Here is a 17,473-nt window from a genome sequence, read left to right as displayed (position 1 = left end):
AAAACAGAATTGCAATGCTTTAAGGATTCTCAATAAGGCTTCAGTGAAAGTAAGAAATCCCCGCTGGAAAAAATGTGACTTTAAAGCTTAACAAATATGTGGGCGCTAAGTATTCCTATTTCTACAAATTTGTGAACAGCAAGAAATGAAAATCTTTTGCATGGATTTTTCTTCTGCTTGATTCCTACCCCTTATTGCCTACAACTATAGAAAATACAAAATTATTAGCAAAGTCTGTTTTTGTTCCTTAGTTATTTTACATCAAAATTTGTGTATACATGAAAATAATAGGGAAAAGAACATTTTATATTCTGCTATGCCAAACAAAAAACTCTATCTGGGTTCAGAAATGATTTGCATCTGATGTTAATAACATAAAGAGAAAATAGAACATATTTATTAAAATTAAGTTTTAATCTGAGGCTTTATTCCTTTTATGTAAGACTTCACAGATCAACATTTATTTTCATGAATATTATCCCTTAAAATATTTTTCACTCAATTATTTTCAAAACAAAAGTCACAAGAGTACATGAAAGACATATCCCATGATTATCAATATCTGCTTAAATACCTTACAAAAGTGCACATAAATATGGTGTCAAACATATTTCACTCATTTTCAATATTATACATTGAATAAAATATATTGAAATTTTGAGTAGTAGAAAGTTTTATTAGCATATCAACAAATCAAAGTTAATAAATTTCACATATAATAATAGATTTCAGTGTAATTTTCTATTTGTACGAGAAAAGTCAGGCATAGTAAAAACCAAAAACCTTTGAAATATTTTACTGGAAATATTTAAAATACTAATACTGGTGCAATTTAAATGTACCCATTTAATAGTTAATTTAATAGTTAACTATTAAATTAAAATGCAGAATTATATAAATGGTTAGCAATGGGCACGGCAGTATTTATCAAAGTTAACAGCCTTTTACAGGATCTTTGAGTAAGTGCAGATCTTTGGAAAACTGCATTTCATATCATAAAATGTTCGTTTATACTCAATTTCACATACATTCATGAAACATACATAAATGTATGTGATTAAATTGATAAATTATACTTCAAACATTTTCATAAAGAATGTTTCTCATACACAGAAAGAGGCAATTAGGGTCATTTATCGTGTAATGACTTGCTTTTTCTTATGGAATTTAATAAGATAATCTAATATTTATATATCATTTCTTCCTTTAGAATTGTTAATAAAATTGAATAATGAGGAAATAATAAAATATACTAGAGAATACTTAAGAAAAACTTGTTAACCTTTCTAAACATTCTGGTTACTAAACTAATGATCACAATTGTCTTTTCTTTCCACCTTCTAATATACAGGTGATGCATTCATTTGTAAAAACATAACCCTTGTGGAAATGCCTGATAAAAAGAATATTAGTATACAGACTCCCACAAACATACATTCTAACTAATGAATCTAGCTCTGTTCATATTTAATTAACCTTTTGAATTCACTCACCCACATTATAGAATCCTTGCCAAAATAGTCTAAAATTGAAATTATACTTTTAGTAATATGCATTAATTAAAATATTTCAATACTTAATGATTCTTCAATTTTTATTCAAAAAAAAAAGGAAAGAAGGAAGGGAGGGCAGAAGGAAGGCCACTGAATTGATTAAATTAATTAACATTTACAAATTAACATTTGTAAAATTAATTATTTAATTTCCCAAAAAATATAATTGACATTGTTCAAATATAGCGTTAGTCCAGAAGGAAATTTAATATCCCTAGATAACAATTATAAATAGAAAAACTAAAATGCATCCAAGCCTTAAGTATTACATAATGTTGATTATATAAACTTGACTTGTGGAAATGTACCAAAGAGCAATTAAGACCATTTTAAATAAACTTTTATTCAAATTGAAAACACAATTGTAGGCTATATATACTCCTTTAGTGTTTAGAAGATATCATAAACTCAGTCACTTCCTCATGCCCCAGAAAATGCAGACATTTTTAAGAAAGACTATTGCTTTCATACTATTCCTACCATGAAAAATGCTACCTTTTTTGGCTAATACAAAGAAACCACAATTAACAGTGAAACCATAAATACTTTCTGTGTTAACCACAAATGGCCTTTCCCATAGAGAAATGGCTTACATGTGTTCTAAATGTGTTTGGTTTCATTTTGTATGGAAGGAGCTGTGGGTATGTTTTTATCTAAGAAAAGAACATGGCATGCACATGCACAGCTTTCTAAAATGAGAAACACTCATTGAATTTAATCGGAGTTTTGTCTGGGCCGGAAATTCAGAATTAAGCTCCATGGGTGATGATTTTGGATTCTCTGGTCAGGACTTCAGGGCCCACTTGCCAAACATCTTGGACTCTCAGTGCAACACGAGGCAGGAGGGACCTTTGCCTGTGTCATGTCACGGCTCTCTGTGACAGTCGGTCAATGTCACGAGCACAGAGCCTTCACACATTTTCACTTTGTAGTTCAGTTTGGATCAGTCCCACACACAGCTGTCAGCTGCTCTGGTTCAGTCCTCTGTGCATGCCTGTTTTTGTGTAGATGTACCTAATTTCTTTAGTTTTGACTCATGTGAACAACAGCAAGTCCATGTAATCTACATTTGCTGATGTTAAAAACATTTATTTGAATAGAACACATGCTGGGTCATTTTTATTAATGTCTCCATTTAGTCTTCTATTTTAAGTTTATCTTAACTTAGAGGACTAGTCCCAAGAACAAAAAGGAAACTACCTTATTATTTACAAGCTTGAAACAACAAGCTGAACATTTGGATTTTGCTAAGGCAATTACTAATATTAAGAAGTCAAACTCTAATTCTTAGGGTCCTAGAAATTGCATGGGCATTCAATTAAAAAAAAAAAAAGAATTGGTATGCATAACACTAAAACCAGTTTAAAAAAGAAAAAAAAATTCAGTTCAGAAAATTAATGAAACTGATTTTTTAGCATCATTCAGACAGTTATTATTTGAGCTATCAAGTGGTTGCTTTTTACAATGTATAAATTTGTGATTAATTTGAATGTTTATTTTAAAAATACATGGGCTCTATAATTTAAGATTAAAATACTTTTATTCATTGATTTGTTTTCATGAGGATGAGCTTTGGGCTGGCAGTGAGTGAGTGATAGGGTGGAGACCCAGCACCTGAAGAAAGAGGTAATGGAATCATCCACAACTCTAGGTCTTCATTTACCAGAGGAAGTGTTTCCTCTCTATTTTCATCTCTGTGATGTGCTATAGTGAAATTTGGAAAGTTTTTTTTATTTTGCCTCTGCCCAATTATCTTTTTAAAAAGTGAATTCAAATATATAGCTCCGAAAAGCCTGTATTTGTATATCTTTGATGTATTGAGAACTAAACTGCTCTGCTTATGACCAGGGCAGCTACTGTATGTTTGAAATTTTGTCAGATGTATGTACTATTCGAAGGACATGTGTCATGAGAGACATTATGATTTTAATTATGGTTAAAAACTTCAAGCAAAGCACATAAAAATGAAATATTAACCTAGTAAGAAAAACTGTAAACATTTTTGGTTAATCCTAAAGTGTTTCTTTAAAAAAAAAATTGTAAGACAATAAAAAATATTCCTAGAAATAAGTTTTATATAAGATAGTATTAATAAAACAACTTTTAAAGTTTCTAATGAATGATATAACTAATTTTTTATTACATTATGCTTTTCATCACCATTTTTAAGTCCATGGCTTTTATAAAGATGACAAGGAACAGGAAAGAAAGGGGAAAGACTAGATTTTATATATTCAAAAAAATCCCCCCTAAAAAAATTCATCTTACAAGCAGAACAACTTTTTTCTCCTCAATGTATTTCCATCCTCAATACTTTTTCACTTACAGTACTAGCAAAAGAAGCAAACACCATTGTACCACCTATAATCAAGACTATTTTTACTGACACAAAAATGTTAAAACAATAGTTTTACAAACACATCAGTCTTATAAATGAATTTTGAAAATTATACACTGTCATATTTTGCATTCACCTTTTTTAAAAAATGACTATAAGAATTTTCTTTTCAAGAGGTTCTTAGAATTCACCCAGGGGTTGTCATTCTTTTTCCAAATACTGAAAATTCACAGGAGAAACACATTAGGTTCTTTGTCCACCCCTATAAGCTCTTTCTTAAAGTGAAACCCATGAGCTACATCAGAACTTATATCTAGCACTTGCTTAAAATACAGAAGAATAGCTGAGATCAGGCCTGGGAATATGCATTTAACCATCCGTCCAGAGTTCTGAAAGTGGAATGACAGGTCCCTGAGTACAGGGCATTAGTACCAATCTGCCTGCTGCCCCTGGCCCAGCCCGGCACGGAGGCAGGCAGAGCACCGGGTGCTGGAGCGCGTTAACTCCTCTGCCCAGTGCCTGAGACCCACCGTAGCCCATCTCAGCTCACAGCTGGCGCCAAGCAACCAGCTCTTGGAACGCAGGGAACCAAAGCCTTGCTTTGTGCGTGACTGAACTGAGCTGCCGGTCCAAGTAGGTAAGTTCCTGATGAAGGTTTGGGGTTTCTCCCTGTAGCTCATTCAGCTTTCACTGTATAAATATTTATTGAACACTCAGTCCATGATAAATACCATGTCTAAAACTGGATAAAGAACAATAAGGAATAGTAACAAGTAATAAAATATAGTAAAGATTAAAATGGGTCTTTTCCCAGACCTGTGGGAACTGCATGCTTCCTGGTTCTGAAAAGGGCTGGCCCTGCTACCTACCAGGTGATTTCAACATTTTGGAGGGTGTTTTTTGTCTATCAGCAGAGTGGTGTCAGAGCATTTACAAATTACATATTATTTTATCATGTACTTTCCTTATATGCCCATGTATTATAGTTATGGCATTTACAGATTTTTTAAAATCTGTAGGCATTATCTGTGAATTTAATTTGAGATTACTAAATTAGGCATCATAAAATGTCTACTACCAAAAGGGTCTAGTATGGTTGAAAAATCACTTACTTGGTGAATATTTTAACATGAAGATTTCCTTAGCACAAACAGAGTGATATTTACAAAGTACTTGCTTAGTAAACTGTGTAACAATGGAGTAATATAATTTCACTAACAACCTCCTGGTTTTTCCTTAAACTTCCTTTTAGTTGATAAAAGTTTTCAAGTAGTGTTCATCCATCATATCCATCATATTTCTGTATGATAATAGGTGACACGTTCCAAAAGTTTTAAGGTTCATTGGCTATATAATACCTATTCTATTATCGTGAGAAAATTCTGATCAACTCCATGGTAATCATTCTCTGAATTACTTTAAAAGAATTAAACTGATATTAATGGAGCTATATTACCTGTCTAGACTCAGCTTCATTCAAAAGGCAGCAAACAAAATTTTTAAAGAGCTGAGCTTTATCCTACGAGCAGGCACATTCTTGATCTTTTCTTATACTTGAAGGACAAAGTAAAGAAATGATAATCACCCAGATGCTATTAAAATGCAATAACAATTCTAGATTTAGGAGCTGTTTTCTTCCCATGGAATGCTAAATCACAGGGACACAAAGTTCTACCTTCTTTATATGAGTGATCATGACTTCAGTGGTGATGAAATGCACCTGATAGAGCTCTTGGCTTGCAAATGTGGGTACAGCAGGAGTAATCAATCTTTAGCACCAGGAGATAGTCTATCAACAAATGAAGAGGTAAAAATGACACCCAGTGATAATAAAGTGATGACCCCAAAGAGTTCCAAAAAGCTTTTTATCACCATGTTGTATTAAAAACTATCATTGTGTGACTTACAGTGACCTTCCCACCCAAGATATCCCCTTCGAAACAAACCTAGCCCTTTCTTTGAATGAGAAATAACCACCAGAATGCCTATACTTGGCTTGCCAGAATGCCTGCAGATTTATAGAAAAGAGGTTAAAATAAACACAAATAATTTAAAATGCATTAAGTAGGAAATGACTCCTTGGACTAAACTGTACTATAAATCCTACTGAAAAATGTTAGAAAATATGGCTTAGTTTTTTTTTTTCCTTTCGTCAAGAAAAGTGATATCCACATCACTTAGCTCAGCAGGATAGTTATTTGAAATGAAAACTTTTTCAAAATAATAAATACCTTTTACTAAGGAGATCTTGAATGTTAATGAAATTGTATAAAACATGCTTTTTTTCTTAAAACTATTGTTTCAAGGGTTTTGATTTCCTGAGATGCAACTAATTTAATGTATGCTTTAGTATAACCATTCTTTTCTATGTAACTGGTAAAAATCCAGCAACGGATGTAACATATTAAGACACAAACCTAGGACAATGTCACATTTTAGGCCATGTGAGAAATATGCCCATGTGAGAAATACACAATTATTCCCTGTGGAACACCAGACAACTCCAACATTATGTACTGTGATGTGTAAACAATTTTAACCATAAAGTGCTCAGGATTTTGCAGTATTGGATTGATTTTAATTTTTCTTATATCTCCTCCAATGCCTATTTGTTTTTTACTTGAGACTCAGTGTAAAGCAGAGCTGCAACCCAGGAGGGATGGAGGTTGTGGAGAGAATCAGAGCAAGTTATTCCTTGTCAGACTAGTGCAGAGAACTGGAATATTTGGAAGCCTATAACCACAGTGAGTCCCATTTCAGCTAGTTCCACCATTCTATCTGGTTCAGCCTCCTGTTTCCAATCCCATCCAATCCTCCTTCCCTGGGAGTATAAAGGGAGCAAAAGGGCTTATGTATTTCCATGCACGTTTCCCAAAGAGAAAAATTAAAGACAAAGCAGAAAAAGGAGAGCTGATCATGATTACCAGCCCTCTCCACCCCCAGTTGAGATCGCCCTGAGCCCAGAGGCAGGACCTCACTGCTTTTATTGGGATCTAAGGATATGGAGAGAGTCCTTCAAGAATGAGTATGTTCCTGCTCTTGGTGTTCCAGTCCCTTGGAGCCCCAGGGAAGAGCAAGAGTGGCCCTTTCTCGACAGTTCATATGGTCCCTGACCCAGGCTAATGTCAGCCTGTCGTTGATGAGTTCCTGCACACAGGACTAATTTCCCAAAATGCATGTTTTCCACAGGTTGGGGTTGGTAGAGGTGTGAAAACGCAACCACCCAGGGCTGAGCAAAAATAAGTGAGTTCTCACTGTCAGAAATAGTTGCTGAGATTTCAAGCCCTGCATGCTGTCTCTCATTAATTTCTCCTCCTGCCACTTTCTTCCTTACTATCTGTAGTGGACATCTTGTGGTTTTTAACTCTGGTTTTCCTTCATACATTAACTTAAATCACTTTTTCAGGAAAACATTCCTAACTCACCCCACTGAAATTGTTCCCCTGTCATAAACCCTGTCCTCCCTTTCTCCTAACTTGGCAACCTATATTTATTCAAAGTTTTGTCTTTTTTTTTTTGATAGACTGTGTGGGGTCAGTGCCCCCACAAGTGTCAGATAGACATTTCTCAATAGCCCCAGAATAGGCTTTTTGTGATTTTGGTATGGGAACTAGATGTCAGTCAAGACCCTGTGAGCATGGAGGTCTGTTCTTCCTACTTAAAGGATGGAGATTGTTTGGTAGGAGAACACTGAGGGCTCTGTCTTTGCCCAAGTCCCACCTCCCCTTTCTGGATTATTGCTTGTGGAACACCATAAAATTCCATTATTAAGTATAGTAGAGTCTAAACCATTATCAAAGAAGAGATCAATTTTGTCCGAAGCATCTGCCCTTTTCCTGATAGAAGCAGCAATCACTGTTCTCCCTTTTATGACCTAGAAGAATGCAGTTTGGGGGTCTCCTTCAGATCTGTAAGCATGTTCCAAGAATATTATCTTTTCTCTCAGAATAAGATTGAGGTGACTCCCTTCTTGTCTGTCATGAGACAGCGCCTCTCTGTTCTTGATGCCCCAGGTGCTAAAATTCAGGATAAGTGTTCCTGGTCCCTTCCATTATTCTTTAGAAATTATTGTCATGTGATTTTTCCATACATGTGTTATTAAATTGATCATTTTCCCTTTGCAAGGCTGCCTGATACTGTTTTGATTATATCTCAGCCCTAGACAAACACAGAGGGGCACGGGATGATTTCCTTTGTGCCCTAACAACTGCAAGTTTCATAAGAGCAGGCATCATGTCCCTCTAAATAATCACTATATTTCCATGTTTATTCCTCTCACTGAATATGTGCTTAATAAAATATCAGTTGGGGTGAACAGCATTTTAGTAACAACTGATGGCGAATATTTTCAGCCATGAAGCTCAAGGAGCAATAGGATCATGGAGGATATGGATTAACTATAACAATCTTCTACAGACAAAGTTGTTAGCATGAAATAAACTTCTCCAGGTATATTTTTCACCATATTTCTCTTGCTATCTACTTTGATCATAATATTATTTCAGTTCTTTGCATATGCTATGAATTCCTTTATCACTGGGAGGTTCTAAGGGGCTTTTTTCTTGTTTGAAAGGTTCTCTTGACCCCATATTTTGACTGTCCCTCATGGTCTTCTCGTGGTTAGATTTTGTTTTTATTTCTATGAACATCTGATTCTCTACCAATATTGCATGTTCTGTGGTGAAGGGACTGTTTCCTTGCGTTCACTATTGGATCCCAATGCCTAGCACAACATAAACACCTGATTTTTAAATATTGTTGGACAACTGACTGAATGAACAAATGAATATATTTTCTTATGTCTGAAATCCTCCAACTGTAACTGCCATTCCCTTATGGGTACTTATTGTAGTATTGTCTTTGAAATTATAAATTCTTCTATTCCTGTAAAGATTAGAGAAAAACAAGAACTCTACCACCTATTTCATAATAATTTTCCTTTATCAAGGCAGGAATTTTCCACAGATATACATCAGATTTACCAATTCCTGGATTTCTCCAGGAATGTTTGCAGCCTATGGGAAAGGTTTGTCTTTGCATCTGTGGCTTTGGAATTACAACCCTGAATTGTGGGTTGTTGTGCTCATCAGCCCTTGCTATTGGTTCTTAGTAGATATAAATTAAATTACTACTCTTTTAAAAATGATTCCTAAGGACTAGATGGAGGTAGATTTGTTTGGGAGTTGTAGCAGGCCAATGCATTCAAAATATACCAATTCCTCATGTTTTATGGTGGGCCCGTCTCCTTGCTTCTACAACAGTCCCTCTGCTCCCCATCACAGGGTGGATGACTGGAATTGGTATTTTGATTTCTTGCCTCAAATGGTAAGGCCTGACATCACCTCTCATCATAAATATTTAAAATTGATTTCTTAAAATGGAATGAAAGTGACTTTATGGATTACACACTGGGAGGCTAGACATTGAAGTAGACTCAGAACAAATAGATAAAAATTTACTTTGCTTAATCTCAGGAGTCCTCTGGGTGTGAGACACTTGATAGTTTGAGGCTCGTTTGTTAGTGCTGCTCCATTTTCTCTGTTTTAAACCACAGGTCATTTTAAAGAAGATGTAATCTGTTAGTCCAACAGTGTTTTTGCTGATCTGAGCCTGGTTGTGACAAAATATGTGGGAAATTGACTTTGGTGACCAAACCCAAGCTATTCAAAAGTGCTGACGTGCCAGATGCAGGTTTACTTATAGACGTATGTCAGAGGCATACTGCGTGCTCTGGCTTCCAAACAGAGGGGTTTCAGAGTTGTTGGCTCCCTAGCTTGCAATTTAAACCCTGGAACAAAAGTATTCTTCTGGATCGTGTGGGTGCAGTGTTTGCAAGCTTTAAGTTGTTTAAGCTGAGTTGCCCCACAAGGCAATTACTGGCACCATTTCACTATCTTTCTACTCTTTTGATGTGGTGTTCATTTTGTTTGAGGCATTTGACTAATTTAGGAGGTACCGGGATTCTGTTAGAGGATAACCCCCGAGCCTTCCTAGGTTTGGGGAATGGGTAGTCTCTGTGCAAACCACAGAGCCCGCTGCATAAATTGAAACACTGAAAAAAAAAAATAGTTTTTAATTGTACATCTAGAATAATGGAAACAGAATCTAGGAGAGAAAGCTGATGTCTGCAGATTAGAGCTCCTACCCCTTTTGAGTTATAACACGTTGTTCCCCATGTCTAGTGAGACAAATGCTTTGAACAACATCAGAACAAAACAAAAAATACTTTGCTTTTAGATTGACATTTCAAAGCATATCAGCAACAGTGCCCTTATTTTTCAAACTTTACAAAGCTCTTCTGGCCCTAGGAAATGTCTTCAAAGTGTGAGCACACAAGTATTCATGAGGAAAAGAGTGAGCCTGGTGGGTTTCACAGCGGCAGTGAGTAGAAGTAGAGCAAGGCCTGGAGATTGAGCCAAAGTGCCCATAGCAACAGGTCAGTGCCTACTGTTTCCATCACTTTTAAATTGTATCTGGGTTGGGTCTTCCTAAAAATCTGAAGTTCTCTGGACAATGAGGGTGGGAAAGATTTTAAGCTGCATGACAAGGAGGCTTCAAGGTAGAAGTGGACCTTAATAATGTTCAAAAGTAGAGTCGCATTTAAAGATCAATGAGGGCCATCCCTTAGACATAAGATAATTTTCTTTGGTTTTTCTTTTTCTCTTTTATATAAACACTTATTTTTTTAGAAAGTAAGATGTGGACATGTAGACTTTCAAAACAAGTTACCAGATGTGAACCCATTTTCTTGATCAGTATCAAGACAATTCACCTTGCTTTATTGGATGTGTACTACTATAATTATTCAAATTATTAATATCATAGTGATGAGACTCAAAGTAACTACATTAAACCATCATGCACCTTTAAATTTAGGGCATGCATAACATTAACATATACTATTAATAATTGTCCAATATGTGTTAACTTGGCTTGTCATTGCAAAATGTTCTAACCTCACATTCTCAACACTAATTCAGAATAATATTTTTTTAAATGGTAACATTTTAAAAAACCTTTGCTTCAAAACAGCTAGTTGCTACAAATATAAATTCAGGAAGCATGGAGTTAAAGAAGCTGGCTTTTTTTTCTTAAATCTGAACAATTGGAATCAGCAGTTTGCATTATTTTAAAAATGAATGCTTAGAATCAGCAATTTTCTTGGTTTTTTTTTTTTTTTAAAGATCTTGAGGGTTTTTTTTATTTAAAGTGGAAAACTACATTAAGTGCAAGGCAGTCAACAAAGAAGCAGCCATAAAGCCTAAGTATTCCTAGAGTTATAAAATATGTCCATTGTGCCAATTCCACTGCCAACAATGAAGTTTTAAGCATTAATATGCCTTCATTGCAGTTTTAATGCCTTAATATTGACTCTATAGCTCTTTTGGGTAATTTTGCTTTCTCTGGTACTTGAAAGGTGATGATGTCAGCGTTCTTCGCACTGATTCATATGCAGGTTGATGAAGCTGAGTTATTTATTGAGTTCCATTATATTTTCTATAAACATTAGTTCTCAATAAACAGAGACATTTAGCCGAGGGTTTATTTATTAAATAGGTACTGTACAGATGGTTTTGCCACACATGATGTGCTGCAGAGGATATTACTCAGGAATAATCAGCTGTGTTATAGCTTGGCTAAATTAATAAGATGATAATGATGAAATTGATGCTTTTGAGCTAGGCTTGGTAAATGGTTTTTGCATAAACAAACTGATAAATTTGAGAAGCAATTACTTGCTTGTCAAAGATAAAAACACAACAGGGCCCATTTATAGTTAGGTCCTATTTATTTTTAAAGATTGTACCAGATTTTATGTTTAATACGCTGCAATTAAAAAATAATACTTAAATGAAGAAGAATAAAAAAGACTAACTTTCTGGGTTCTCCTTCAAATCTGAAGAAGCAGTGTTGCTTGATTAGACATCAAGCAAACTTTTTTGCTGCATCTAAAGGGAAAATATATCAGACAAACAACAGGGTAACATTCTACATAAATTTTTTCATCATATAGGCATGTTGTAGAAATTGACAACTCCCTCTACTCCAATTTAGCCCCTTCCCCAGACACAAATACACACTTCATAAGAGGTCCTGCAAAAAGTTGTTAATCTGGTTCCCAAATAGCAAAGGAGTTGTGTAACCTAACTCAGAGTGTTTTCTAAAAGGCACAGAATTCACCCATTCTCTTCAACCAAAGGTTGTTCAGTTTTTATATGGAGTCTAAACATGAAATATAAATTCCTATTGATAAAATTTACTGAATCTATTTCATTACATGTTGATGAATTTTAGCACTGTAAAAGACAAAACTGACTTCCAAGGTCAGCTTCCCTCCTCCAGCTTTAAGAGAGTTTTTCAAAATTTTGATTAAATCACACCCTGAGGGGCCACATTTCAGGCCTGAAAGTGTCCATTTTTGTTCTACTAGTATTAATGTGAGCTACACATACAGTATTTTGTCTACATCTGTTTGTGTGTGTGTATTTTGAACTATGTAAGAAAATAATAACTACAGATGACTTTTATATATCCTGGAGTATCATAGCAAAAGTTATTTCATGTTAAATGCCAGTTTTCATTTTTCATTTCCTTAAAAAATTTATGATCATCAAAGATAAGTTGCAGCACATTCTTACTGTATTGGTATATTTGCTAATTGTAAGTATTTACTAATGGTAGATAGTAAATAGTATCTAAATGAACGATTTGTCAAACAGAAGGAAAATCCCATGCAAAAAAAATATATATATTAAGTATATAAATTCCAAATGTTGGAATCCTAAATTTTTGTAATTACAATTTTAACTTTTTAAGTTAAGTATCAGGGGCAGAGACCACCACTATTCAGAACTGTAGTATGAAGTCGTCAACTGTGAAATGGATTCAGATGGCTGTTTTATTAAAATAGTCACCATCTTTGTCTTTTTAAAAAAGGGACTTTGATGTTCTTCATTTAAACACATTAGCTAAAAATAAATTAATGCTGTGACCATTAAATGCAAGCTACAGCCTTTGAATGTGTGTTTTGTATTTTATTGTGTGAAATAAACGTTACACAGCAAATGCTGTGTATGTTCCTGATAGAAATTCTGTCCCTCTGTAACTCAAAAAAAAGATATCTATCTTCTCAATAATCACCAACAAAACAAAAATGTAGTAGTCACAAATAAATAATAGAATTATTTTTTTTAATACAAAGCAGATTTATCACAGAAATTCATAATACTTTGGTCTGATATCAGAATGGCTAATGATTTGTTATAAAACTTAAGTTGTGATTTTCTCCTCCCGGTTAATTGGAAACAACTGCTTCCCAGGACTAATTACAACTCCATCAAAAAAAAAAAAAAAAAAAAAAAGAGGCAAGCACAAATATCTCTTAAGGGAATGTAAAAACTTTGAAGGTGAGGCCCCATAAACTGAATTAAGGGATGAAATTTAAAACCACTCTATGGGCTTTGCTTTCTAGAGACTATTGCAATAAGCAGCAAGGAAATAAATCCAATGAGTTTTAGTAATGGTATCAAGAGGCATGAAAGCATAACATATTGAGATGCCTGAGATAGTGAATCCCACATTGATCAGCTTAAAAATTGATTATTGTTAATAGAAATTCTGTGGGGTCTGCAATATCATATGCTTTACTGAAAATTAATTTTGGTAAGTTCTTAGCAGAAACTTCTATAAGATGAAACTGATCTGAATTTTCTAACACATCAATAATATGCATGTGAACTCTGCACTAAGCTGTAATCTTGGTAGGAATCCTGCTTTACATGTGCCATTTAGTTCACAATTCAAGATATTTAAATTACCTATAAAATTAAGGAATAAATGAATGCAATGGTGCATCTGTGTTTCTGGTTTGGCTATTGAAGAATGCAATATATCTATTGATTTGCCTCAGTTTCAAATATATATGGGCTTGTATCTCAAACTGAACATCTGGATTTTCCCTTACCTCTGACAAATACCCTATAATCATGACTGTAATAACATACAGCATACTCCTGACAGCAAACACTATTTAAAAAGTATTCTACTATTTGATTGACAAATATATAATGTTGAACTAACAAAATATATCTCTGCAAATTATAACATGAAAATGGTTATATTTGTGAAGTGTTTTCTAATCAATATTTAGGTGACACGGAGTTTTTTCTCATAAATATCTCTAGGGGAACTATACTAGTCAAAATCCATGTACAGAGAAAGCATTTAACTAAACTCACATATAGAGAAAGAAAGAAATTAACTAGCCAACAATCTTAAATAATTTAAGAATTTAAAAATATCACTTTCTATATACTCTTCCATATATTTTGTCAACATATACTAATTTATATTAATTTGCTATACATAATAGCCAATTTAAATATTAGTAATTCATTCAAATAGATAATCAGTCAGAATGAAATTAAGTTCTCTCTTTAGCCATATTTTGACAGCAAATTATAAGCTTATAATTTTAAGAGTGTTTTTTTTAATTTTCATGATGATAGATTATATTTTGAAAAACAACAAAACACTTGGAAACATTACCGAGTTCAAACACATGAGCAAAACAGTTCTATATTCATTTGCAGTGCAAAATTATAGTCATGGTTTTCCTATTTCTGACATTCTCCCTTTTGTTTTAAATAATTTCATTTGTTGGGATAATCAAAATCTAATTCATTAAATCATTAATTCACATAAAATGAAAACCGCTGTATTTAGCAGTGATGAGACTATGAACTCTGATGGAGACACAGAAATTCCCTTATAAACAGACATTGAAGCAGGCTCGTCAGTTATAAAGCTAAATTATGACGATTACAAAGCAATTGTGTAAGATGGTTTGCATGGATTGGAACACTAAGCAACCATTCAAAATGTGAGTGGGAGAATTTCAAAGGCACCAAGTAGAGCAGAATTACAAATTCCTTCCACTCTGTCCTTTAAATCTGTCTCTTTTACATTTACTCCTTACTTACTTACTTCTCTTCTATATGTCAACATGTCTCTCATAAGCTAAGAATACATGCAGTCATTTGTTCATTCATTCATTGTGTCTTTTACTTACTGAGTACCTAAAGTATATTCTGCATGGTACCTAGTGCTGGGTATGCTGTAATGAATCAAGTAAGGGTCTTATCTTCACAGAGCTCAGAACAGTGGGGGGAGATGGATAGCAGAGTATAAGAAACATGTATCCCAACACAACCGAGTTAATACACCACGGCTGGATGGATAGTTATTGAATCGATATGCTCTGTTCCTTCATGTACATGGAAAGTGAAATACCATAAATATAGGGGGGGAAACTTGGAACTTGAAGAGGTCTGAGGCTAAACTGATAAAAGAATATAAGAGATACCCAAGTAGCTATTATTTCTTCTCAGATTGTGTTCCCTTCAATAAGGAAGGAGAATGTGGAGCCAAAAGTGAGTTTCCAAAATGTAAGGAGATGGGGGAGAGGAAAGAGAAATAAAGAGTGACAGTGGACAAATAAGTGAAAAAAAGTCCTTTCCTATTGGAAATGTTTACATCCTCTGAAAATTTTATTCTTCTTGCATTTGTCTCTGCATAGATCCCGAAGACTTCTTTATCTTAAGCAGGGGAATTTTCCATTACCTGAAGAAACTCTTGGAAAGTGGGACAACAATCATTTCTCCTGTTCCCCAACTGACTCCTCTGTTTCTCTGCTGAGACTCCCAACAAAGGTGCCAATTAGTGCCAAATGTCATGATGTTTGAGCTGTAGACACCTGTCTTCTAATAACTCGGCTGAGACCACCACCTCATTTCACACAGGCTATCAAACAGACATCAATTGGTAATGGCCTATATTTACTACCAACCTGGTCTCAAGCCAAGACCTTCTCCCATGAAAGTGCTTTAGCATTCCTGATGACAAGCAGCAAGTTCAACATGTGTTCACTTTCCTCCAATAAAAGGACCCATGGCTGTGGCACTAAGTGCCACTAAGTGATCATGGCTCTATCTCATCCTCTGTGTTCCCTCCATATTTGAACTCTGTAGAGTGAGCCTCTCCTAAACAAGTATTTTTAATACCCATTGAAGTGGAATACAGATTAAGATTCATGTGCAATTTTTTAAAAATATGGAAACTACATTTACATATTCATGTCCTACCATAAGATGAGGAGGTAAAGAAGGCCTGCTGTATGTTAAATTCCAAGAAACAAAATAAACACTATCAACATCAGGGATGCATTTTATAACCATCTGTATATTGTAGTTCTTTAAAATAATCTTTGAAGTAACTTTAGCATACTTTAGAAGTAGATTCTTATATTCCCATGTATATTTCAGTCTTTATAGGGTATTTTGTTTCTTTCTCAGATGTTAATCCAAATTATCAAAACACCCACATATACCCATGAATGATATGATATAAATGACAGCATTCAAAGAAATTAAGAAATAACATCCTAAAGAAGTAAAGATTAAAGAGAAATTAATTTTAGCTTGAGTGATAAGAAATAAGGTTAAGGTTGGTCTTTAGAGGACTGAAGAACTGTTGGGCTGAGGTGTTTCCAGGATATTAGTTTAATTGTATAAAATACACATGATAGAGAAAGACCAGAGGATGGAAACACCGTAGACAGTATCAGTTATCCAAGTAAAAGCTAGGGGTTGTCTTTGAGACCCTGTTGATTTAAAAGGAGAAGTAGGAGAGAAATTGCAGATTTAGAAATAACACAACTTGTTGACTGATTGGCAGATGAGGCAAAAAAAAAAAAGGAAAAGATGAAAAAGTTGACCTCAGATATGCCTGGATGTCTAGAAGATGATAAGAAAATATGTCTTTTAAAAGATACAGGAGTTATTGATACAAGGGGAAGCTGAGCTCCCTGGGAGTACTAGTAATTTCAAAGTACAAGAAGGACAGCCAAGCAGAGTTATGTTTCTATGTACTTTGAGAAATACTTGAGAAGATGTAGTGATGAAACACAGGAGGTAGATAAAAATGTAAGAGACTGAAAAGTTAGAAGGGACCCCTAAAAATATAACCCAATCCCACTCCTGGGAAGTACATTGTCTCACCATGAAGAAAATTGTGTATCTTAGAATTGTGGCTACTACACAGGGAGAAAAGGTGGGGGTGGGGACAGAGAGGTGAGGGGGCCCAGTGGCCTATGGTAAAGTACTATGGGTGCTGGAATGGTGGGGATAGGATGGTAATATACATCTGAGCAGGTGTGAACCTGTTCCTCTAAATCATATGCATTGTTATAAACCAATGTTCCCTCAATAAAGATTATGCATCTTCACAACAAAACCAAAGCAAAAAAGTTAGCTATTAAGCATTAATATGAGAGATATGCAAGTGACACAACATTTAAACCTCTATAATATAACACCTCTAACAAAAGTTCCTATCCAGAAATTTTGGGTTTCTGAAAGCTGAAAAGGCTGATATCACTATAGAGCAGGAAAATGGCTTTTTCCTCCAGGGCACATCTGGCACTATCTGGCAATTTTATTGTTGCAACTGAGAGGTGCTTTTGGCATCTAGTGAGTAGAGGCCAAGGATGCTTAACAAAAAGTCCTACAACGTGTATGACCAC

At 34.6% G+C, this 17,473-nt stretch overlaps 1 long non-coding RNA gene across 2 annotated transcripts; it reads left to right on the top strand.

The window, feature by feature from the left end:
- The first annotated feature begins 4,502 nt into the window (after positions 1–4,502).
- On the top strand, positions 4,503–15,988 carry LOC119254818 (uncharacterized). 2 transcript variants are annotated; one of them, XR_005127368.1, is made up of 4 exons: positions 4,503–4,528; positions 6,517–6,635; positions 10,200–10,327; positions 15,470–15,988. It is a non-coding gene; the product is annotated as an uncharacterized LOC119254818 (long non-coding RNA). The 2 variants fall into 2 exon arrangements; XR_005127369.1 differs by having other exon boundaries at positions 10,185–10,327.
- Positions 15,989–17,473: the final 1,485 nt, after the last annotated feature.

Source organism: Talpa occidentalis, unplaced genomic scaffold (assembly GCF_014898055.3).
Source record: "Talpa occidentalis isolate TD23 unplaced genomic scaffold, MPIMG_talOcc4v2.1 talOcc4.3, whole genome shotgun sequence".
NCBI lineage: Eukaryota > Metazoa > Chordata > Mammalia > Eulipotyphla > Talpidae > Talpa > Talpa occidentalis.
This window is presented reverse-complemented; position numbering and strand designations above follow the sequence as displayed.